General features: G+C 37.3%; 1 long non-coding RNA gene across 1 annotated transcript in view; it reads right to left on the reverse strand.

Moving 5' to 3' along the window:
- LOC119518781 overlaps positions 1-12403 on the reverse strand; it is a 161159-nt gene that overhangs the window by 21195 nt on the left and 127561 nt on the right. Inside the window, exon 3 of the long non-coding RNA XR_005213846.1 lies at positions 7814-7856. This is a non-coding gene — a long non-coding RNA (uncharacterized LOC119518781). The remainder of the gene's footprint in view (positions 1-7813; positions 7857-12403) is intronic.

Consider the following 12403-nt stretch of genomic DNA (forward strand, 5'->3'; position numbering starts at 1 on the left):
GGAAAATGAAAACATAAAAGAAAGAATGGGGAAAAAAATTGAAAAACTCGAAATGGACCTCAGGGATATGATAGATAATATGAAACGTCCGAATATAAGACTCATCGGTGTCCCAGAAGGGGAAGAAAAGGGTAAAGGTCTAGGAAGAGTATTCAAAGAAATTGTTGGGGAAAACTTCCCAAATCTTCTAAACAACATAAATACACAAATCATAAATGCTCAGCGAACTCCAAATAGAATAAATCCAAAAAAACCCACTCCGAGACATATACTGATCACACTGTCAAACATAGAAGAGAAGGAGCAAGTTCTGAAAGCAGCAAGAGAAAAGCAATTCACCACATACAAAGGAAACAGCATAAGACTAAGTAGTGACTACTCAGCAGCCACCATGGAGGCGAGAAGGCAGTGGCACGATATATTTAAAATTCTGAGTGAGAGGAATTTCCAGCCAAGAATACTTTATCCAGCAAAGCTCTCCTTCAAATTTGAGGGAGAGCTTAAATTTTTCACAGACAAAGAAATGCTGAGAGAATTTGCTAACAAGAGACCTGCCCTACTGGAGATACTAAAGGGAGCCCTACAGACAGAGAAACAAAGACAGGACAGAGAGACTTGGAGAAAGGTTCAGTACTAAAGAGATTCGGTATGGGTACAATAAAGGATATTAATAGAGAGAGGGAAAAATATGGCAAACATAATCCAAAGGATAAGATGGCCGATTCAAGAAATGCCTTCACGGTTTTAACGTTGAATGTAAATGGATTAAACTCCCCAATTAAAAGATATAGATTCGCAGAATGGATCAAAAAAAATGAACCATCAATATGTTGCATACAAGAGACTCATCTTAGACACAGGGACACAAAGAAACTGAAAGTGAAAGGATGGAAAAAAATATTTCATGCAAGCTACAGCCAAAAGAAAGCAGGTGTAGCAATATTAATCTCAGATAAAATAGACTTCAAATGCAGGGATGTTTTGAGAGACAAAGAAGGCCACTACATACTAATAAAAGGGGCAATTCAGCAAGAAGAAATAACAATCGTAAATGTCTATGCACCCAATCAAGGTGCCACAAAATACATGAGAGAAACATTGGCAAAACTAAAGGAAGCAATTGATGTTTCCACAATAATTGTGGGAGACTTCAACACATCACTCTCTCCTATAGATAGATCAACCAGACAGAAGACCAATAAGGATATTGAAAACCTAAACAATCTGATAAATGAATTAGATCTAACAGACATCTACAGGACATTACATCCCAAATCAACAGGATACACATACTTTTCTAGTGCTCACGGAACTTTCTCCAGAATAGATCATATGCTGGGACATAAAACAAGCCTCAATAAATTTAAAAAGATTGAAATTATTCAAAGCACATTCTCTGACCACAATGGAATACAATTAGAAGTCAATAACCATCAGAGACTTAGAAAATTCACAAATACCTGGAGGTTAAACAACACACTCCTAAACAATCAGTGGGTTAAAGAAGAAATAGCAAGAGAAATTGCTAAATATATAGAGACGAATGAAAATGAGAACACAACATACCAAAACCTATGGGATGCAGCAAAAGCAGTGCTAAGGGGGAAATTTATAGCACTAAACGCATATATTAAAAAGGAAGAAAGAGCCAAAATCAAAGAACTAATGGATCAACTGAAGAAGCTAGAAAATGAACAGCAAACCAATCCTAAACCAAGTACAAGAAAAGAAATAACAAGGATTAAAGCAGAAATAAATGACATAGAGAACAAAAAAACAATAGAAAGGATAAATATCACCAAAAGTTGGTTCTTTGAGAAGATCAACAAGATTGACAAGCCCCTAGCTAGACTGACAAAATCAAAAAGAGAGAAGACCCATATAAACAAAATAATGAATGAAAAAGGTGACATAACTGCAGATCCTGAAGAAATTAAAAAAATTATAAGAGGATATTATGAACAACTGTATGGCAACAAACTGGATAATGTAGAAGAAATGGACAATTTCCTGGAAACATATGAACAACCTAGACTGACCAGAGAAGAAATAGAAGACCTCAACCAACCCATCACAAGCAAAGAGATCCAATCAGTCATCAAAAATCTTCCCACAAATAAATGCCCAGGGCCAGATGGCTTCACAGGGGAATTCTACCAAACTTTCCAGAAAGAACTGACACCAATCTTACTCAAACTCTTTCAAAACATTGAAAAAAATGGAACACTACCTAATTCATTTTATGAAGCTAACATCAATCTAATACCAAAACCAGGCAAAGATGCTACAAAAAAGGAAAACTACCGGCCAATCTCCCTAATGAATATAGATGCAAAAATCCTCAACAAAATACTTGCAAATCGAATCCAAAGACACATTAAAAAAATCATACACCATGACCAAGTGGGGTTCATTCCAGGCATGCAAGGATGGTTCAACATAAGAAAAACAATCAATGTATTACAACACATTAAAAACTCGAAAGGGAAAAATCAATTGATCATCTCAATAGATGCTGAAAAAGCATTTGACAAAATCCAACATCCGTTTTTGATAAAAACACTTCAAAAGGTAGGAATTGAAGGAAACTTCCTCAACATGATAAAGAGCATATATGAAAAACCCACAGCCAGCATAGTACTCAATGGTGAGAGACTGAAAGCCTTCCCTCTAAGATCAGGAACAAGACAAGGATGCCCGCTGTCACCACTGTTATTCAACATTGTGCTGGAAGTGCTAGCCAGGGCAATCCGGCAAGACAAAGAAATAAAAGGCATCCAAATTGGAAAAGAAGAAGTAAAACTGTCATTGTTTGCAGATGATATGATCTTATATCTAGAAAACCCTGAGAAATCAACGATACACCTACTAGAGCTAATAAACAAATTTAGCAAAGTAGCGGGATACAAGATTAATGCACATAAGTCAGTAATGTTTCTATATGCTAGAAATGAACAAACTGAAGAGACACTCAAGAAAAAGATACCATTTTCAATAGCAACTAAAAAAATCAAGTACCTAGGAATAAACTTAACCAAAGATGTAAAGACCTATACAAAGAAAACTACATAACTCTACTAAAAGAAATAGAAGGGGACCTTAAAAGATGGAAAAATATTCCATGTTCATGGATAGGAAGGCTAAATGTCATTAAGATGTCAATTCTACCCAAACTCATCTACAGATTCAATGCAATCCCAATCAAAATTCCAACAACCTACTTTGCAGACTTGGAAAAGCTAGTTATCAAATTTATTTGGAAAGGGAAGATGCCTCGAATTGCTAAAGACACTTTAAAAAAGAAAAACGAAGTGGGAGGACTTACACTCCCTGACTTTGAAGCTTATTATAAAGCCACAGTTGCCAAAACAGCATGGTACTGGCACAAAGATAGACATATAGATCAATGGAATCGAATTGAGAATTCAGAGATAGACCCTCAGATCTATGGCCGACTGATCTTTGATAAGGCCCCCAAAGTCACCGAACTGAGCCATAATGGTCTTTTCAACAAATGGGGCTGGGAGAGTTGGATATCCATATCCAAAAGAATGAAAGAGGACCCCTACCTCACCCCCTACACAAAAATTAACTCAAAATGGACCAAAGATCTCAATATAAAAGAAAGTACCATTAAACTCCTAGAAGATAATGTAGGAAAACATCTTCAAGACCTTGTATTAGGAGGCCACTTCCTAGACTTTACACCCAAAGCACAAGCAACAAAAGAGAAAATAGATAAATGGGAACTCCTCAAGCTTAGAAGTTTCTGCACCTCAAAGGAATTTCTCAAAAAGGTAAAGAGGCAGCCAACTCAATGGGAAAAAATTTTTGGAAACCATGTATCTGACAAAAGACTGATATCTTGCATATACAAAGAAATCCTACAACTCAATGACAATAGTACAGACAGCCCAATTATAAAATGGGCAAAAGATATGAAAAGACAGTTCTCTGAAGAGGAAATACAAATGGCCAAGAAACACATGAAAAAATGTTCAGCTTCACTAGCTATTAGAGAGATGCAAATTAAGACCACAATGAGATACCATCTAACACCGGTTAGAATGGCTGCCATTAAACAAACAGGAAACTACAAATGCTGGAGGGGATGTGGAGAAATTGGAACTCTTATTCATTGTTGGTGGGACTGTATAATGGTTCAGCCACTCTGGAAGTCAGTCTGGCAGTTCCTTAGAAAACTAGAGATAGAGCTACCATTCGATCCAGCGATTGCACTTCTCGGGATATACCCGGAAGATCGGAAAGCAGTGACACGAACAGATATCTGCACGCCAATGTTCATAGCAGCATTATTCACAATTGCCAAGAGATGGAAACAACCCAAATGTCCATCAACAGATGAGTGGACAAATAAAATGTGGTATATACACACGATGGAATACTACGCGGCAGTAAGAAGGAACGATCTGGTGAAACATATGGCAACATGGATGAACCTTGAAGACATAATGCTGAGCGAAATAAGCCAGGCACAAAAAGAGAAATATTATATGCTACCACTAATGTGAACTTTGAAAAATGTAAAACAAATGGTTTATAATGTAGAATGTAGGGGAACTAGCAGTAGAGAGCAATTAAGGAAGGGGGAACAATAATCCAAGAAGAACAGATAAACTATTTAACGTTCTGGGGATGCCCAGAAATGACTATGGTCTGTTAATTTCTGATGGATGTAGTAGGAACAAGTTCACTGAAATGTTGCTATAGTATGTAACTTTCTTGGGGTAAACTAGGAACATGTTGGAAGTTAAGCAGTTATCTTAGGTTAGTTGTCTTTTTCTTACTCCCTTGCTATGGTCTCTTTGAAATGTTCTTTTATTGTATGTTTGTTTTCTTTTTAACTTTTTTTTTCATACAGTTGATTTGAAAAAAGAAGGGAAAGTTAAAAAAAAAAAAAAAAAGAAAAAAGACAAACAAGGAAAAAAAAAACAAAAAAAACGATGTAGTGCCCCCTTGAGGAGCCTGTGGAGAATGCAGGGGTATTCGCCTACCCCACCTCCATGGTTGCTAACATGACCACAGACATAGGGGACTGGTGGTTTGATGGGTTGAGCCCTCTACCATAAGTTTTACCCTTGGGAAGACGGTTGCTGCAAAGGAGAGGCTAGGCCTCCCTGTATTTGTGCCTAAGAGTCTCCTCCTGAATGCCTCTTTGTTGCTCAGATGTGGCCCTCTCTCTCTGGCTAAGCCAACTTGAAAGGTGAAATCACTGCCCTCCCCCCTACGTGGGATCAGACACCCAGGGAAGTGAATCTCCCTGGCAACGTGGAATATGACTCCCGGGGAAGAATGTAGACCCGGCATCGTGGGATGGAGAACATCTTCTTGACCAAAAGGGGGATGTGAAAGGAAATGAAATAAGCTTCAGTGGCAGAGAGATTCCAAAACGAGCCGAGAGATCACTCTGGTGGGCACTCTTACGCACACTTTAGACAACCTTTTTTAGGTTCTAAAGAATTGGGGTAGCTGGTGGTGGATACCTGAAACTATTAAACTACAACCCAGAACCCATGAATCTCGAAGACAGTTGTATAAAAATGTAGCTTATGAGGGGTGACAGTGGGATTGGGAATGCCATAAGGACCAAACTCCACTTTGTCTAGTTTATGGATCGATGTGTAGAAAAGTAGGGGAAGCAAACAAACAGACAAAGGTACCTAGTGTTCTTTTTTACTTCAATTGCTCTTTTTCACTCTAATTATTATTCTTGTTATTTTTGTGTGTGTGCTAATGAAGGTGTCAGGGATTGATTTAGGTGATGAATGTACAACTATGTAATGGTACTGTAAACAATCGAAAGTACAATTTGTTTTGTATGACTGCGTGGTATGTGAATGTATCTCAATAAAATGATGATTAAAAAAAAAAAAAAAAAAAAAAAAAAATTGCTCCATGAGCGTGGCCAGACAGATTCTCCTCCATGCTATCTCTCCTCTTGTCCCTTAAAGATTGTACTTTATGCCAAACTGGTGCAAACCTAAAGCTAAACTCATCACATTATCTGAAACCAAATTCGTATCAATGTGCAAATGACCTTGGAAAGGTAAAAATGAATGCACATGTTATGAGGGAGTTGGAGGTAGGGTTGATTTGTATATAAATCAACTTGGTGTATGACTTGGTATAAATCCATTTATTTAGATTGTTTTCTGCCTAATGCATCAGAAACTAAAATTAATATAATAAAGGAATGGGAGTTGATATTGGAGGTGGTCTAGAAGAGAAGTAGGCTTATTATGAAAAGAGAAGGAAGGTAAATTTTTTATGCTTTTTTATTTTTCATACAGTAGGTTTAAAAAAACAGTTTAAAAAAAAAAACAAGGAAAAAAATATGCAGATCCCCCTTGAGGAACTGGTGGAGAATGCAGGGGTATTGGCCTGCCCCACCGCGATGGTTGCTAACATGCCCACAGACATAGGGAACTGGTGGTTTGATGGATTGAGCCTTCTACCACAGGATTTGCCCTTGGGAGGACTGTTGCTGCAAAGGAGAGGCTAGGCCTCCCTATGGTTGTGCCTAAGAGCCTCCTCCCGAATGCCTCTTTGTGGCTCATATGTGGCCCTCTCTCTCTAGCTAAGCCAACTTGAAAGGTGAAATCACTGCCCTCCTCCCTACATGGAATCTGACACCCAGGGGAGTGAATCTCCCTGGCAGCGTGGAATATGACTCCCGGGGAGGAATATAGACCCAGCATCGTGGGATGGAGAACATCTTCTTGACCAAAAGGGGGATGTGAATGGAAATTAAATAAACTTCAGTGGCAGAGAGATTCCAAAAGGAGCCGAGAGTTCACTCTGGTGGGCACTCTTACACACAATATAGACAATCCTTTTTGGGTTCTAATGAATTGGGGTAGCTGGTGGTGGATACCTGAAACTATCAAACTACAACTCAGAACCCATGAATCTTGAAGACAATTGTATAAAAATGTAGCTTATGAGGGGTGACAATGGGATTGGAAAACCCATAAGGACCACACTCCCCTTTGTCTAGTTTATGGATGAATGAGTAGAAAAACAGGGGAAGGAAACAAACAAAGAGAAAAAGGCACCCAGTGTTCTTTTTTACTTTAATTTCTCTTTTTTCACTTTAATTTTTATTCTTGTTATTTTTGTGTATGTGGTAATGACGGTGTCAGGGATTGATTTTGGTGATGAATGTATAGCTATGTAATGGTACTGTGAACAATCGAATGTACGATTTGTTTTGTATGACTGCGTGGTATGTGAATATATCTCAATAAAATGAATATTTAAAAAAAAAAAAAAAGAAGGAAGGTGAAAGAAGCCAGGAAATATAATGGGAATTGAGAAAGGAAAGAGAAACAGCAAATGCTTTACAATTTTGACAAAAGTAGGTTGTTTGGTTGATAATAATAAGCAGGAGAAAAGCAAATTTTCAACAAAAGTGCTTTATGTGGACAAAATCTACTGAGCTAAGTGCACCTCAAATCCCCCTAGCATAGAAGCTCAAAGAGCATACATTTTAATACCAACTCCTCAAGGGTATACAATGCTCTCCTTCATGCAAAAGCCAAGCACAATTGTAATAATTTACCCCTTGTCAATCTGCTTCATTCTTTGCATCATTATGCCGAGAATAGCAAGGTGAGATCCAGGCAAATTGGGTTGGGAACAGGGAGCTGACTGTACAAATGTATACTGAAATACAGACACTTGAAGGGTATTTATCTCAGGGTCTAACTGTGCCAAAAAGTAAGTTTATGCAAGACAGACACTTTCCCTCTCTTGAAATTTGGAAATTGAGTGATTAGATGGTAATACTCACCAGGATGTGATTGCATTTATCGGTGCCATATGACGATCAGCACCTAAGGAAATGTGGAATGATTCAAAGTTAGTAAATGCAAAAATGATATGATGTTTTAGAAAGTGGCATTTGGTTTTGACATTGGGGAACAAAACATATTCTCAAGGAATAGGTGAGATCCACAACATAAAACAAATAAATACTTAATATATTTAAGGTAATGATATTATATGCTATGTTGAAAAGTTAAAGTGGAATGAGGACTAGAGAATGGTGGTGGCTACTATTTTAGATAGGATGGAGAGGGAAGGCCTTCATCAGGTGGACATTTGAGCAAGGATCTGAACAGAGCAAGAGAACCAGCCATGAGACTCCCTGGGAGTGTTACAGAGTGTTTCAGAAAGTAAAAGATCAAGTTTAAAGGGCTCATGCATCCAAGTCTATAAAAAGTTCAAGCAATAGCAAAGAGTCTGGTGTGAATGGATCAAACCAAGTAAGAGAAAGAGTATGACAGAAAATGAATTGAAGTGCACCAATAACATAAGGTATAAATTTCAAGTATGTAATAAGTTTCTGATCACTTCTCAGCACCATCACTGCTTCCACACTGATTCAAGAGACCACCATCCTTTGCCTGGATTACTTCAACAACCAACTAATTACTTCTAACTTGCTGCTTTCAAGCTTCTCACCACCTCTTCCCAAATCTATAGAGAGTGACCCTTTCTAAAAATAAGTCAAATCAAGACACAGCATCACTTATGACATCCAGTCAGAATAAAACATTAAGTTCTTATTTCATAAATTCCATTTCATTATTTCAATAAAGTTCACAGTCTGCAAGGTTGTGGCTATCTGTCTTTCCTCACCTCCTGTTCTTCTTCATTCACTCTGGTCCACACTCCCTGGCTTCCTTGCTATTTTGCAAAAATGCCAAATATGGTTCACCTCAAGGTGTTCGCACTTAGCAATGGCATAAGCTTTCTTTAGATATCCCAAAGAGCCTCTTTTGCCATTTCATTCATGTCTCTACCCTCATTTAATTTCATCAGATAAAGCGATTTCTACCAAACTACCACTCCCACCAGTCAATTTCCAGCTACCTACACTTTTTATTTTTCTTCACAAATTTTGTTACCATGTGGCATACTATTAACTGGTGTTTGGTTTGTTTTTTTGTTTGTTTTCTGTCTCCCTATATTAGAACTGAAGTTCTCTGGGAGAAAGGATTTTGTTTTATTCACTGCTTACTCATAAAACCTAGAACAGTACCTGGCACATAATAATAGTTGACCAGTAAATAATTTTTGAATCAATGAATAAGAAAATAAAGATGCCAGCAGTGCAACTTGCTAATATGTAAAACTCCAAGGTTTTTATCCTCACAAACAGAGTGAATGGCGGTTCTGTTGATTGAGATGCGGATCAGGGGAGAGGAGGAGGTTTGGAGGAAATGTGAGATGTTCTGTTTGGAAAATGTTAATTTTCATTGTTTTTATTTAGTGTGGACTAATAAGGGCAATTAAAGCAGAAGAGGGAATCATAAGTACTTTACCTTGGAAGTGACTTGAAATATGTTTTTTAGTATAGCATCAAAGTGTGCAATTATTTAGAACAAACATATTTGATCACCGAACATAATATTAAGAAAAAGTTTAGAACTTAGAGGTTCCTTAGAGCATCCTAAAGGGCACTAGAATAGCACACATATAAGAAGCAACTCCCCACCCCTTCCACATTCCACTTAACAAAAATAGTTCTGCTTTTAACAGGAAAAAGTAGTCTTTAAAGGCTGTAAATAAAAACAGTTTTCCATGGCTATGAACATTTGAGATTTCAACTTCCTTGTTGAGCAGACAGAAACTGAAGCCAAAGAGGTGACTTAATTTGCTCTTGGTCACAAAGTTGGCTGGTGGTGCAGCCAGGTTTAAGTCAGGTCTGCTAACCCCAGCGTTTTTTCTCTACATTATGCGCTAACATGATACATCTATACTGAAGCCACCTATCATGTCATAAAAAGAGTTGGGATCTGGAAAAAGACCTGGGCATAATGATCAGCTGGAGCCAGCTCATACCAGTTCATGGGAGCTGACTGATAAATTTTCAGGATTTTTTCTAGCCAGCTGTTAAGTGAATATATAATTAAAAATTAAATTGTATAAACTTCCATTTAAATTATATTAAAAACAAAGGTAACAAATACTCAAAACTCATCACTTTTTAAAAAATTACCTTTTACTATTTTCTAGGCTTTTAATGTTGTTTATGTCTATTTTATATTTATGGTTACAAATACCATATAACAGTGTGCTACTGTGCATCTCTTCCCAACTCCCCATTCAGCAATGTCACATTGGCAACTTGAAATCTGCCATAGTCAGAGTATTCACAAAATGCCACAAACTAGCACTCTTCCCCATTCCTCTGAATCCTTATGGCCAAAAACCTGGTTGATAAATATATATCAACACACCATTGTCTGAACACAAATATTACACCGTCCTTATAAATTTTCTGGGACCTTGGTAAATCATGTAAATTCACTCTGATCTTGGCCTGTAAATGGGTATAATGAAACCTCCTTCATATGACAATTGTAGTGATCACATAAATTAATATATATGAAATATCACAGAAGATTGTCTTACACCTAGGGCTACTACTAGCCCATATGGAATTCTTATGTACATTGGGGAAAAAGCTCAACTTTCTCAAGACATTTCTGTTTCTCATAATATTTTTAAAGTATACTAATTTTTACTACAGTAAAATATAACTTCCATCTTCCAGAAAATTTATCAGAATAGCTTTCACCTAGCACTCTCCTGGAAATACTAAGTAAATTCTTTGTACATTCAAACAACCTACAAGGCAAAAATTGTTTAATTTAATTTAATATATAAAGCATCTGCCTAAATGTAAATCATTCTTCAATAGCTTCCTTTTTGTTTAATAACAGTCCTCAAAGTCCATTTCATTTAATATCTTTGATGGCGGATAATAAGTGACATAGAAAATTTACCAAGGTGTCGTGTGTTTTTTTTATGTACAGCAGTATTGAAGGAAGTCCTCCAGAAAATTCCTTATCTGAACTGACACTTCCTAGTGACATGCAGTAATGCCTTTTTCTTCTCATGAAAAACAGATGGAATTAATAGAATATGTTTATTGTTCTTACATAGAATGTACTAATGCACTATTTTCTTTTACTTTATTAGAGAAGCATCTACAAAATAATCATGCATAAAATACAGGATTCCCATATACCACCCTATCATTAACACCTTATTTTGATATGGAACATTTGTTACTGTTCTGGTTTGTGAATGCTGCCAGAATGCAAAATACCAGAAATGGATTGGCTTTTATAAAAGGGGTTTATTTGGTTGCAAAGTTACAGTCTTAAGGACATAAAGTGTCCATCAACAAAGGGCACCTTCACCGGAGAAAGGCCATTGGTATCCAAAAAATCTGTTATCTGGGAAGACACGTGGCTGGCATCTGCTCGCTCCCAGGTTGCATTTCAAAATGACATTCTCAAAAATGTCTGTATCAGCTTCCAATGGCCATCTTCAAAATGTCTGTCTCAGCTCCAGCTAGCTATGCTCCTTCTGTCCGAGCTTATATAGTGCTCCAGTAAACTAAACAAGGCCCATGCTGAATGGGCAGTGCCATGCCTCCATGGAAATTATCCAGTCAGAGTTATCACCTAAGTTGGGTGGGTCATATCTCCATGGACACTGAACCAATAGGTTCCAAGCCAATCTACACTAATACATCTGCCCCTACAAGAATGCATTAAAGGGTATGGCTTTTTGTGGGGGACATAAATATACAAACCAGCACAGTTATTATTGATGATAGCATATCTTTATAATTGTACTATTAACTATAGTCCATTAACAGGTTAATGGACACTTGGGTTGCTTCCATCTTTTGGCAATTGTGAATAATACCACTAAGAACATCTGTGTACAAATATCTGTTCAAATCCATGTTTTCAATTTTTTGGAGTATATACTGAGTAGTGGGATTTCTGGGTCATATGGTAGTTCTATACTTAGCTTTCTGCAGAACTACCAAAGTGGCTTCCTCAGCAGCTGCATCATTTTACATTGCCAACAGCAAAGAATGTGTGTTCTATTTCTATGCATCTTCTCAAACACTTGTTATTTTCCACTTTTTTAGAGGCATCCATTCTAATGAGTTTGAAATGGTATCTCCCTGTGGTTTTGATTTGCACTTAACTGATGGCTTAAGATTTTGAACATCTTTTCATATGCTTTCTGGCCATTTGTACATCTTCTTTGGAGAGATGTCTATTGAAGTCTTTTACCCTTGTTTTAATTGGGTTGTTTTTTTTTTTTTTGTTGTTGTTGTTGTTGTTAGGTGGAAGGGTTTAATTACATAGTCTGGATATTAAACCTTTATGAGAGAGGCAGGGTGAGATGGCCAAGTAGGGATGTGTAGAATTTAGTTTGTCTACTAGGGCAGGTAGCAAATGGCCAGCAACTGTCTGGAACAACTGTTTGGAGGACTTCTGTGAGCAGACACATATCAAAAGCCAATCTGGATGGTTGGAAGAGCTGAGATCACAGTGCAGAACTG

Source organism: Choloepus didactylus, chromosome 2 (assembly GCF_015220235.1).
Source record: "Choloepus didactylus isolate mChoDid1 chromosome 2, mChoDid1.pri, whole genome shotgun sequence".
NCBI lineage: Eukaryota > Metazoa > Chordata > Mammalia > Pilosa > Megalonychidae > Choloepus > Choloepus didactylus.